This window comes from Rattus norvegicus, chromosome 2, assembly GCF_021556685.1.
Source record: "Rattus norvegicus strain SHRSP/BbbUtx chromosome 2, alternate assembly SHRSP_T2T, whole genome shotgun sequence".
Taxonomy (NCBI): Eukaryota; Metazoa; Chordata; class Mammalia; order Rodentia; family Muridae; genus Rattus; species Rattus norvegicus.
This window is the reverse complement of record NC_141535.1, coordinates 71,474,669-71,488,377: the sequence shown is the minus strand read 5'-3', so window position 1 is coordinate 71,488,377 and position 13,709 is coordinate 71,474,669. Positions and strand designations below refer to the sequence as shown.

General features: G+C 39.8%; 1 long non-coding RNA gene across 1 annotated transcript; it reads right to left on the bottom strand.

Moving 5' to 3' along the window:
- Positions 1-8,644: 8,644 nt before the first annotated feature.
- Positions 8,645-13,323, bottom strand: LOC147996127 (uncharacterized). The gene is made up of 3 exons (XR_015671187.1): positions 13,145-13,323; positions 12,682-12,724; positions 8,645-10,502 (listed from the first exon to the last, which is right to left on the bottom strand). It is a non-coding gene; the product is annotated as an uncharacterized LOC147996127 (long non-coding RNA).
- Between the last annotated feature and the right edge of the window lie 386 nt (positions 13,324-13,709).

Here is a 13,709-nt window from a genome sequence, read left to right as displayed (position 1 = left end):
TCAGAACTATATACCTGAACATTTTTGCCACAGGGTATATGTTACCAGGTATATGTAGTTACAACGTGCTGATTATTGGATGTTTTGGTCCTGGGATTTTTTCCTTCTTTGTTTAATGATTTTCATATTGCCAGATAACATTTTCTTTAGAGACATTTAATTTTTTTTTAATTCTATGTGTTATTTTGGGATCCAGTTATCAAAGTATCTGTCAGACAATGCGTATCATTCTTTCCATTTTTATAATGACCAAATTAAGAGCTCTCATTTTGATATCCACAATCCAGTGTAATCATATTTGTGCTTCTTCACTGAATGTCTTCTTGGTATATAGCATAACTTCTTTTTACTCAGTCCAGGGCCCTTCTCTTGTGGGGCAGGATGAATTTCTACATGAGACAATCTTGTTTGTTATTCCCACCTTGAGTTGACCACAAGTCCTTCAACTCATCACCAGAGAAACAGTAGATCTTCTTGTGATCATGAACTTCCACTGAAAAGTATGAAGCGTGCATTCACTATTTACTTAAATGATTTTATTACATTTGATGGCAGAGTAGGAGATATTGAAAGAGCCAGAATTCGGACCAATCCAGGGCCAGTGGGAAAATTCCAACCACAAACCTCTGAGCACATGGATCCCTCCCTTCCAGGAAAAAAAAAGCTGGATTAGTTCCTGGAACAGCTACAAGCCAAACTATCACACAAAGCTATCTGTGGCTTCCCCCTCCTGCCCCTTGGGAAAGTCTTGAATGGTACACTGAGTCCAATCTGAAAGTTGTCTCCACCAAATGTGCATAGTACCTTGACTAGTTGCCATTTTACAATTTCTGCCCCAATTGTTTGAATTCTGCCCCAACTATTTGCAAGGTATATAACTCTGTGAGTCTGCTCAGGATCTCCCCTTGATGTGGGAGAACCCTGACATGTTGGAATTAAACTCCTCTTGCTATTACATTGATCAGTATCTCCATAAGTCTTATTCAAGTGATCCTGGAAGAGGTTCACCTCGGACCTCACAATATTCAGCTTTGTTCTGGCATGGCTGAGTGACCCATAAAAATAACATTTTATTTCTTTTTCAGTCAGATATTTTGTTTTTATAATTTGTATAGTTCTATACAACATTTTTGGATAAAAACAATGTTTGTGTTTTCGTAAAATGGTATTGTAATAATATGTATGCATTTCACACAAGACGTTTTAAGTAATTTTGTCTTACTACTGCATCTCTAAGTCCTTGCTATGACTCAATAGAACATGAGTTAGGTTTCCTCACATCCACCTAAAAACTGTGCATGGCTACCCATGCCTAAAAACCAAGTATAGTTGGTGTCCTGTAGGGTTCCTCAGTGACCTATTTTCTGCATAAAGACCCAACATTAAAAGATTATAAGGACTCTGGGAAATAGTACCATGAGTAAGAAACCAAACAGGCAACACATCAATCTATAGGAGACATTTCATATTTAACCCATTATTTTATGGAATGATTGTTATTCCTAATGCTACATGATATGTACCCAAACCACAAATCCATGTAATTGTAAATCTACAAAAACTTAATATGAAATACAATAATATAACAGATATCAAAAGATATAAGAGAAAGGTTTTAAATGTTCTATTCACAAATAATTGCAGTATTGATAGAGGCAAATGATAATACTTTTTTCAAAATTATAGAAATATTATGTTTCAGAGATGAAAATTGTTCAGGAATCTTTGTATTTGTGTGTGTGTGTGTGTGTGTGTGTGTGTGTGTGCGTGTGTGCGTGTAGGTGTGTGCTATAACCATGGTCATAAAATGAGAGATTTATATAAAATGAGAGTGTCAAAGGGCCCTAATAATAACAAACAGGTTCATTATCATATCAAGCAAATTCTAGCAAGTAATTTATTAGATTGAGTACAGAAAATGAATCAAATGAACACTGGTACATTTTACATATTGCCCATTTTGACCTTATAAAGAGAGTAGGCAGTTTCTAAATCCTCTTATGTTTTAGATGACATGTGTATGACTGACTGCATCTTGATAATTTTTGTGAAAAATTGTGCAAGTCTGTTGAAATCTCCAATCTTCCTAATCATTTAGGGCAGTAGGTAATGTTTTAAGGCTTGTTATGTTGATTGAACTTTGTATTAAATTAATTTAAATTAATTAAGAGAATCAAAAAAGAAAATTTCATAACTGGAAAAATGAATCTAAATGCTAGTAAAAGAGTTTCATCAGGGAAAAGAGCTCCCTGCACCCAAATTCCATGGGAGGGAGAGCTAGACCTTCAGAGGGGCAGACATGCCTGGAAACCAGAGGAGACTACTCTGACTCTAGAGGAAAAAGCCTAGCACCATCTGGGTCCCCTGTGCACAAGGACCCTGGAGAAGGAGGGGCAGGCTCTTCTGGTTGCTGCCCTCATGTAGAACTGAAACCCAGCCTTGAAGAGTGACTTCAAGCCCAAGACCAGAGGTAAGATCAACTTTTCTGCTCCAATTGACCTGCCTGGTGGACTCAGGACACACAAAGGCAAGATTCCTCTGGCACCGGATACCTCCTGTTTGTAGCTGGTGCCTAAACTTCGATGATCCTAGCCACAGCGCTTCTTGTTCCCAAACCCCACGGAAGAGAGAGCTGATTGCCCAGACCTCTGGGCAATCCTGAGACTGAAGGGCAGGAGAGACCGCCACTTCCGCCCACCTTTGCCCACATCCTTGGCCCAAGAGGAAACTGTATAAGGTCTCTGGGCACAGGAAGATAGGGGCAATCAAGCTGCAGGATCCCTGTGGTCCAGACTGTGCCCAGATCTCAACAGACTTGCATCCAAATCCCATGGATGGAAGAGCTAGAACTTCAGAGGGGCAGACATGCCTGGGAAAACAGAATAGACTACTCTCTGCATACATTTCTTACTCTAGAGGAAAATGCCTAGCACCATCTGGGCATCCTGCACACAGGGACCCAGGAGAAGTAGGGGCAGGCCCTTCTGGTTCCAGCGCACAGGAATAGTTGAAAGCCACTGGACAGGAATGACTACATGCCTGAAAGCAGAACACTGTGTTCCCATAATTGGCTAAAAGAAAACAGGAAAACAGGTCTACAGCACTCCTGACACACAGGCCTATATGACAGTCAAACCACTGTCAGAAATAGCAAAACAAGGTAACACCAAAGACAATCTGATAGAGAGGCAAGCATAGGAACCAAAACAACAAGAACTAAGACTACATGGTATCATCAGAGACCAACACTCCCACCAAAGCAAACACTGAATATCCAAACACACCAGAAAAGCAGGATTTAGATTTAAAATCACATTTGATCATGATGATGGAGAACTTTAAGAAAGTCATAAAGAGCTCCCTTAGAGAAATTCAGGTTTAATTTTTTGCATTCATGTAGATGGATTTTTCTTGTCTCTAATACCTTTGTTTATACAATTTGATTACACTGAGAAAGCTGGGTTAGAGGATTACATATTGTAGAACAGGCAGTTAGTTAGCTATGTATCAAAAGAAAAATAGCTCCCTTCATTATCTTATTATAAGTGAAATCATATTATCAGTGCTTTTATTTTAATAGACCAACATTACAAAGTAATTAGAAAATACTTATTATTATTATTATTATTATTATTATTATTATTATTATTATTTAATCCTTTTTCACAGTCCAGTCACCATCTGTCTCCGGGTCTACCCTCTGACCACTCCCCATAACATTCACCCTCTGTAGTCTCCGAGAGGATGTCCACACCCTCAACCCCCACCCCAGCAGACCTCCCTACTCCCTGAGACTGAAGTCTCTCAAGGGTTAAGTGCATCTTCTCTCAATGAAGCCAGACCAGACAGTTCTTTGCTGTATCTGTGTCAGGGGCCTCACATCAGCTTCTTTATGCTGCCTGGTTGGTGGCTGAGTTTCCATCTGGAGGCTCACGTTAGTTGAGACTGCTGTTTCTCTAGTGGGGTTCACCCTCCTCCTCAGATTCTTCCAGACCTTTCCCAATCCAACACCAGGGGTCCCCGGCTCTGTCCATTGGTTGGGTGTAAGTAACAACATCGGACTCTTTCAGCTTCCTGTTGAGCCTCTCATAGGGCAGTCATGCCAGACTCCTATCTGTAAGCACAACACAGCATCAGTAACAGTATAATGGCCTCTGGGTCTCCCCTTGAGCCGGATCCCAATTTGGACCTATCACTGGACCTTTCCTTCGTCATTTTCCTCTCCATCTCCATCCCTTAAGTTCTTTTAGACAGGAACAATTCAGGGTCAGAGCTATTGACTGTGGAATGGCAACCCCATCTCTTCACACGATGCCCTGTCCTTCCACTGGAGATAAACTGCACAGGTTTCCTCTCCCCGCTGTTACTCATTTCATCTAAGGTCACTCATTTTGAATCCTAAGAGTCTCTCACCTCCCCGGTCTCCTGTACATTTTAAAGTGTCCTTCCCAACTCCTGTGGTTGCCTGTTTTGATTTTTTCTGCTAGCCATGAGGGTTTCAGTCTTGTTTTCCCTGCCTTGGCCCCCAATACCTGATCATATTACCCTTTTCCCCTCCCTGTTCCCTCTTCCACCCAGATCCCTCCCTCTCTCTGACCTCATGATGGCTTTCTTTTCACTCTCAAGTGGGTTTGAGGCCTCCTCACTTGGGCCCTTTGGCTTGTTTACCTTCTCCAGTTCTGTGGATTGTTTCCTGAGTATTCTGTACTTTTTTTTTTTTTGGCTATTATCCACTTATCAGTGAGTACATAACACACATGCCCTTTTGGGTCTGAGTTACCTCACTCAGGATGATATTTTCTAGTTCCATCGACTTGCCTGCAAAACTCAGGATGTCTTTGTTCTTAATAGCTGAGTATTATTCCACTGTGTAAATGAACCACATTTTCTGTGTCAATTCTTCTGTTGTGGGTCATCTGGGTTCTTTTCAGCTTCTGGCTGTCACAAATAAGGGCTCTATGAACATATAGAACTTGTACCCATGTGTCATGATGGGGCATCTTTAGAAAATTCATTTCTATCTACTGAATCATGTTGGAAATCAACTAGAATATTTTCAAGTACAAATGAAAAGTTTAAATATTACTTTAAAACTTGTTATATTTTAAAACCTATTATTAACTGATATGTTAATTAACATTAAATGGTAAATGCAAACATAAATCATTCTTTGAATAAATGTTATTTAACGAAACTTCATAAAGATGAGGGTTATCCATTGACTTTAATATTGTGGAATTGCATACAAGTCAATCAAAGCTCAAATGAAGGGAAGGGTATAGAAAGAAATTCATACTTATAATCTGTATTTTGGAATTATAACTAAAAATAATGAAAATACTTAATAAAAATACTGATGGTGATGAAAGTATCCCTGTTTTTCTTTAAATAAAATACATAAATTAGAATATGATGAACAAGTATTTCTATGACCTTAAACTCTGGAGAAATAATTTTTAAATAATGAGATTGAGGTATTTAAGGTTATGTATGTCTCTTTTTAAAAGGCAGTTTTTGGTCTTGTTTATCAGAATTTTTCTTTTGTAACAGTTATGTTGAGTATGACCTTATTTTCAGAGTATGAGCCTGTTACAAAGACAAATATTACTGAATTCTGAATATTCAAATGGATCGCAGTATGTACACGGCTTGGGTGACTGATACTGAATCCTAGAGTGAGAAATACATCATTGAATATTCTTTCAGGTTCAGTTCACATAAATCACCAAACGGCCTCTCACATGGACTATATAAGAAAGGGGAAGTATCACAAAGAGTTTGAGTACAGCACTTAAGACTCATGAACGGAGAAATTAGTATACAATCAAACCATTGTTAAAATCTGTATTTTTTTCAGGTATAGTCCTATATTAGAATATTTGAAGTTCATCTTCATTTTGATTTTAAGACAGTGTTTCAATGATGATAGCAAAGGCCTTCGAAGAACTCACGTCATTTCCGAGGTTGGATTCGCACTCATGCCAACCCTTCTGTTTCAATCACCAGGCTTGGGATTATGGCATATGCCAATCTTGCCTTGTGGAATAATTTAAATTTGTTAAAACTCCATTCACAGGAACATATTGCTGTGCATTCAATAAAATTATATTTTTGCAGTCTCCCTAAAGATGATATGTTTTCAATTGCTGTATGAAGCTAAAATATTATTCTCTAAACAAGTTTTTCTAAGTTTTATCATTGATGACAAAATTATACAGCACTCTATCAAATATATTCAACAATAACTTTTTGAGTAAAAGGGTCCTAATTGTTAATTATAGGATACTATTTAAGACTTCTTTCAGGATTTTGTAGTTGCCTTCAATAACTTACCCTTGTCAATTTATTTTTAATGTAATTTTACAATTAATAAGGCATTATCTCTGAATGCTATTGCAAAGATTCTATAGTTTAATCCGTTGATTATTATTTCTTCATTTAAATATTCTAAAGCTTTTCTTACAAAAACAAAGTTCCTATGTTGACATATATTATTTATTGGTTATCATAGAATATGTAATTCAGAATTTACAAATAAAACCCTGCTATTAGTTAGCACCTGAGATGGAGGAAAACAGAAATAAGCACAAAATCTTCATTTTAGTACAGTTATACATAGACAATATTGGCATCTGTGGATTAGGAGATGAAGATCTTAAATATTCTTCCCATGTTTAGCTACCAAAATGATAACAAGGCACATTACCAATTTTCTTGTTGTGCTTCTGCATTTATTAGTGTGAAGTGTGATGCTAGCACATATTCCACATTTAAAAACCAAATTGCTATGCTTGGCTGAAAAAATGCTATTGAGAAATTATCAGAAAATGTGTGAGTTGGGAAATCGGTATTCTCTCTATTTCTGTTCAGCTTTTCACTTATTGAGGAATATGATGAAACCCACATATGTTATATTTTCTTTAATTTATACCATTTAGTTCAAATCAACTTTATTTATCTTTGAATAAAAATTTTAAAAATGTGTATTTATATAAATAGATTCAGTAAAATAGTTTTAATACTCTTACTAAATTACAGTTGTAAAGGAATATTTAGTTTTTGAGCAGGTACATTTCTCAGGAATAGTGATTCTGTGATATATAAAACTAGAAATGTTCTTGAGGATTAGGTACATCTTTTGTTACTGAACCCAGACCAGACAGTCCTCTGCTGTATATGTTGGAGACCTCATCTCAGCTGGTGTATGCTGCTTGGTTGGTGATCCAAAGCCTGAGATCTCAGGGGTCTAGGTTAATTGAGACTGCTAGTTCTCCTACAGGGTAGCCCTCCTCCTCAGCTTCCTTCAGCTTTTCCTTAATTCAACCGCAGGGGACAGCAGCTTCTGTTCATTGGTTGGGTGCACATATCTGCATCTGATACTTTCAGCTGCTTGTTGGGTATTTTGGAGGGCAGTCACAATAGGTCCCTTTTTGTGAGTGCCACATAGCCTCAGTAATGGTGTCAGGTGTCAGCCTCCCCTTGAACTGGATCTCACCCTGGGCCTGTCACTGTAACTTCTTTTCCTCAGGCTCTTCTCCATTTCCATTCCTGTATTTCTTTCAGACAGGAAGAATTATGGGTTGGGATAGCAACCCAAATCCCGCACTTGATGCCCTGTCTTTCTGCTGGAGATGGGTTCAAAACGTTCCCTCTCCCTACTGTAGGGCATTTCATCTAGGGTCCCCCCTTTGAGTCCTTTGGTTGTGGTGGGGACATCGTTGTAGAAACTGGGAGAAGTGGGGTGGAGGTATGGGATGTGGAACTGTTGTGGTTGGACTGGGAGGGGAATAAAATCTGGAGTGTAAAAATAAATTAATTAAATAAACAAACAAATGACAAAAAACAAAACTAAATATGTTCTTGTCTTTACATGCAACTTTATCCAAGATTTCTAATGAAATTTCTGGCAGTTGTGAGAAGCCCCAGTCAATGAATTAAAAAATAATGTTTCTACCATATTTTTTAGTATGAAATGGACTCTGTGTTATGGTTTTCACCAGTGAGCCTGCTCTCGAGCAGTTTGACATCGTGTTAGATTCTTTTATGGCTTTATAAAAACATAATACATGTATAGAATGAATGAACATTCATTTAGTTATATAAAAAAAAAGAAGTGATGTTGGCAGGAAAATAGAATTTGTTTATTTTAGAGATGCTTTTATATTTTAACTATGATTTAAAAAATTTATTTTTTCCTGTCTAGCAATAGTTTCTACTGGTGTGGTAAAACACATAGCCACAAATATCTTGGGCAGGAAGCGATTTATTTATCCTTCCAATTTATAATCCCTCAACTAAGTAAGACAGGTCTTCAACTAAAGGCAGGAACATGGAGACAAGGTTTGAATCAGGGGTAATGTAGCAATTCTTCTTACTAGATTAGTCCTCAAGGATTGCTCATCATTGCATTACTATATTACTCAGGACCACTTATCCAACAATGATATCAGCAGCAACATGAGTCTTGGTCCCGCCTTTTTGCCAAGCTGCCCACAACAACTGCTAATTTTTTTTAATATTTTAAACATAGGGATATTCAAGTGTAAGTGAGGGGGTCCGGAGGTACCTGGAAAAGAATGGGGGACAAGGGACACAAAGAAGGATGCCAAGACAAGAGTCTGATCAAGGCGACAATTTTATTTTTCTCCAAGGCTGAATTTATACCATAACATGGGTAAAAGAGGGAGGGGGGCAAGTAAGAAACATTTATGCAGGCCAAGGACACAATATTCGGGTGGTCAGGGAGTAGGCTGATGTTGGCAGGTTGTCAGAAAAGTCACAGGTTTGTCATATCTACTACTCAGCAGGATGTTGGTTTTTCAGAAAGGTTATAGGTCATCACATTGGGTATCTTGACGTATCATATTACTATTACTATTAATATTACTATTATTATTATTATGTCATCATCATCATCACTATTATTCATTTTGACCACCAGATTTGTAATAGTCTTCTGCAACTGGCTGGGGATTTTCCATGAACCCAGTCATACTTAATTCTAACCATAATAATAACATCAACAATGGAGGGCTTCAAAGGCATCACTCTCAACATCTCCCCCTTCCTTATAGTCAAAGGAAAAGGTGGCCAAATGGCCATGCTGTCCTGGAATGAGCTCCTGGGGAACTGCGTTTGCCTTAGGTTGGAGTGATATTTGTCACATGGCCAAGAGAATCTTGTGGCCAGGGTCCGTCACGGGATAAGGCAGCAGCTAATGGCGGCCCCCCTGTCTTAGGCCCTTTATTTGTGAATATATCACTCTCTTACCAGTCAATGACTGTCCAGCTCAGCACGCAGGGGTGACGATTTGTTGATTTTTCAGCAAAGACATCAGGACAGCAGGCAGAAAAGAATGTTGGCCTCATTTGGCTAAAAGACAAAATTGTCCTTGCCTGGGCTGGGAGGAGATGTGTAGGTGAGCTTGGCCATCACCAAAGCATTCTCCATAGCTAGCCTATGATAATATACCTGAATAGGTTTTGCTACTATATTATCTACCTGTTCTTTAACAAAGATGGTTAGACAATTAAATGCTGAAGTACCAAAAGATATAACCAAAAGAAGGCCTACTAGGGGGTTCAACAGAGAGGGAAGCAGGGTGGACAACCAAGGGGAGTTGGAGAACCAATTTTGATATCAGCTCTCAGCTTTTTCTCTTTTTTGTTTTCTCTTTTTTAATCATTTTTTGACCTTTTTCATGTTCTCCTTAATCATATTCTAATACACAGGAAGTTTCCAAATACTGCCTTTTTCTTACAAATCAGAATTTACTGTGATTGCTCAAAGTTGGGAAATTTTAAGATAAAAAGCCAATCAGAAATAAATAAAATTGTTCGCATATGCAGTTTACATAAAAGAGGGGGGTAGACAATTGTTCTTTTTGATTAACCTCTGACTCTTAAAGACAGTGTGAGTCAAAATTAAAATAGTCAGATATACTTAAAACACTGCTTCATATTTGTTAGATATGGAAATTGAATGAATTTATATGGTTGTAAATGTTTACCGTGAAATATCACAGAAGGGATGCCACCAGGCAGGGAAATACAATTTTCACTGATGTTAAACATCTTAAATAATTTGGAGAAACCTCAGCACTGAATTATAACCATCAGAAAAAAATAAAGACATAAGCAAACCCCAACTCAGAACAGTACAATAACAATAACTGAAAGTTAAATATGTTGATACATAGAAGGAAAAATAACATGTTGATTGCCATTGTTGATATTCACAAAATAATTCCAATAGACAATTCAATTTGGTTTCATGTAACAATCATAATTGCGTTATACAAAAAGCCAAACACTATGAAAGGTAGAATATATATCTCAGAATACATGTTCTGGAGTGGGTGGTAGAGCTTCTAATTTTTCTTGTGTGATGGCAATGGTCTCAAAGCGGTGCAGTTCTTTGAGAAAGCAGCTCCTCTCCATAGATTGCAGGCTGTAGATGAAGTCATGTGTGCCCTGCACTGTGTTCAGTGCTTCTCTGGGCTCCTTTGGATCAGTGCCCCGAAGCCGGGTAATAGAAATGTACAGGCTCTTTTAACAATTTTATGGTAAATATAATCCCTGTATCAGCATCTAATTGAAACATTCTAAGATCCTAAGTATATCCACATGTCCAATCCTGGTTTCAAACCGCGGAGGTAAATTTAATATTTAGGGAGATGTACCATCCCTTTGTTTTAGAATTACAACCTTCACAGCGTGAATCTGGGACATGTATACTAGTAGGATGGGAGACATTATAAGTCAAACAACTCAGTGTATTAGGTGATAAAATTCTTAAGAACAGGGGAATGGGGCCAGGCAAGAAAGCTCGGGGGTGGCTCAGTGAGAGCTGGTGGAACAACCAGATCAGGTGATAAATAGCATTCAGTCACACAGCTAAATGAGGAAGCTTTCTTGGGACAAAAAAAGGCAGTGCAAAAACAAGCACAAGCTTTGTGCCTGTGAAACAGAAAGGCGAGCAGAGGGGCAGCTGAAGTCTGTTACTGGCTGTCTCTCTGGACTTAGGTTTTGTTTAAGGAGTACCTCCCTTCAGTGTCAGCTCAGTGGCTCTGCCTCTCAAAAGACCCAGCCTCCAAACATCACTAGGCTTCCAGTAAGAACTAATAACAAAAGGATGGAGAGATGGTTAGGGCCTGGGTGCTAGATGCCAAGTGGCTGACAAAAGAATTGTATGGCTCATCTGCTTTTAGGGGGGAAGTTTTTTCCAGGCTGTCACACATGTCTGGAGACCTTGAGCCAAAAGACCAGGAGAAAATAGCATCTGAGTATTGAAGGAGGCTTGCCCAAGTGGGTGTGATCCGATTGAAGCCTCAGGTACAAGAGAGTAAGCTATAATTAGAGATAACTGGCTATAAGGACTCTTTCTGCTGCCATTCCTGAGGCAGGAGTCACAGTTGAGCAGGGATTCCTGCCTCTTACATCCAGTAAAGAGATTGGTAACACTGGAATACTGACTTTTAATAGAACTACAGCCCTCCCAGGACTGCAGTAGTAGCCCTTCATCAAGCTGTCTCACTGGGTTAGAGGGCCATGGAAAAGAAAACATTCATCCTGACCTTGGCCACAGCCTCCAGTTGGAGTAGGCTGAAGAGCCGGTGCCAAGACTTTCTCTTATCATCCTAGAGTAAAGCCTGTTCTGTCTGGCAAAACAAAATTACTCAGTCTGCTGCAGACTCTTTCTGAAACTACTTTAGGGGCTCCCCTGCCCCCCAACCTGGGGCATTTTGACCATAGGGGCAGGAACTGACTGCTGCAGGGGTAGGATCAGAGGCACTCTCTATGTCGATGACGACTAATGGGGAAGGTGACTTAATGTTGGAGACTGACTCCTCCCCTGGAATAGGGCCAGCAGATAAGGCAGGCTCCCTTAAAGAACTTCTCTTAATGAACACTCTCCTTCTGTGAGCAAGGAGCTTCTGTGACCTTCTGTTTTGAAGGTCTGGCCACTGAAGGCAGCAACTGGATTTTTTTTTTCAGGGCAAGGGGATCAAAAGGAGGGGCATCTCTCCTTGGGGAGGAGGCTCAAGAGAGAAAGACAAAACTCCCAGGGGAGAAAACAATTTCTCTCAAGCAAATTATTTCCAAGTTAAGCACAAAGAGGACCAAGTAAAACTCCTTGACAAACAAAGCAAACAGTTCCATGATTTCAAACACAGTCTTCAGTCCATGATTTTAAACACAGTCATCAGTCCAAGTCCAAAAACAAAACAAAAGCCAAATGATACTCGACAATACCACAGAAAACAAACTAGACAAACAAGACCAAGAGAAGGCATCATATCCAATTTCCACAGATGCCTGATACCTTCAGTACCTGGTCCAAACTGCAGCTTAACCTTAGCTGCTTCCAGGATGAGGAGGACTGTCTGATTCCACCTCCCAATGAAATACCAGAGTGTCCTCTAGATTCCTTTCTCCTCCTAGAGCATCCTTTAGTGCCTGTGGCCTGTAACAACTAGCACATCTGCCTGTCACAGCTGTAAGCCCCTCATGGGACCCATAGCGACCACAGAGGGGACTCTATCCCCTCTCTGAAGGGACCTGAACCCTTCAGACAGCAGACACAGACAACACAAGACACTATGAAACAAAGACGAGATCTGACACAGAGACAAAACAGAAAGTAACATAGAACACAAAACACAGATTTGCTCAAGCTTACCTCCAATCTCCTCGACAGTTGTAGTCTGGGGGGAGCGCAGTTCCTGGCAAGTACACCAAAATGTTGTAAGTCCCCATAGTGGCCCTACCTCAGGAGCGCCACCCACAGAGCACAGATTGACAAAGTGACCCCTGCAATAGCATGAGAGTATAAGGTTTTAAATACACTACGTGGGATTGCTCATCCATGCAGGGAAAGGCAACCTTGAACTCAAAAAGCACACAAGTTTTATTCATTACAGAGGGCAGACGTCAGCAACAGGGTTAGCCAACCCATTAAACAATCATTAACTCTGCACTATTTTTTGTATCAATTGTTCCCTCTTAGGGGAACTATGGACAAATATTTCCTACAAAATCTAAGATTTTTTAAAAAAAAAATTTTAACCCTATTCTTCGATCCTGAGTGACTCCCTGAGTCCTGTCACAAAAGCTGACTATAGAATGCTTGTCCCATCACTCACCACTGAGATCTGCATTGTCCGGTGAGAAACACACACCAAGCCTCTGAACCAAGGTCGGGTAGTCCATGGTTGCCAGAAGCCGGGAAGCAAAGGCTCCCACGGCGGGAGCAAAGGCTCAGGGGGGTGGAGCAAAAGCTCTGAGGGGGAGCAAAGCTCTGAGGGGGAGCAAAGGCTCCTACAAACAAGGAAGACAGGCCTGCCTATTCACAGGATGACCTAATCCTCCAGGAGACCTCCAAACAACTGCACCTGGGACCCCTTTGTTAGCGAAGGGTGTTGGGTGTACCTGGAAGAGAATGGGGGACAAGGGACATGAAGAAGGACGCCAAGACAAGAGTCTGATCAAGGCGACAATTTTATTTTTCTCCAAGGCTGAATTTATACCATAACATGGGTAACAGAGGGAGGGGGGGGAAGTAAGAAACATTTACGCAGGCCAAGGATACAATATTCATGTGGTCAGGGAGTAGGCTGATGTTGGCAGGTTGTCAGAAAAGTCACAGGTTTGTCATATCTACTACTCAGCAGGATGTTGGTTTTTCAGAAAGGTTATAGGTCATCACAT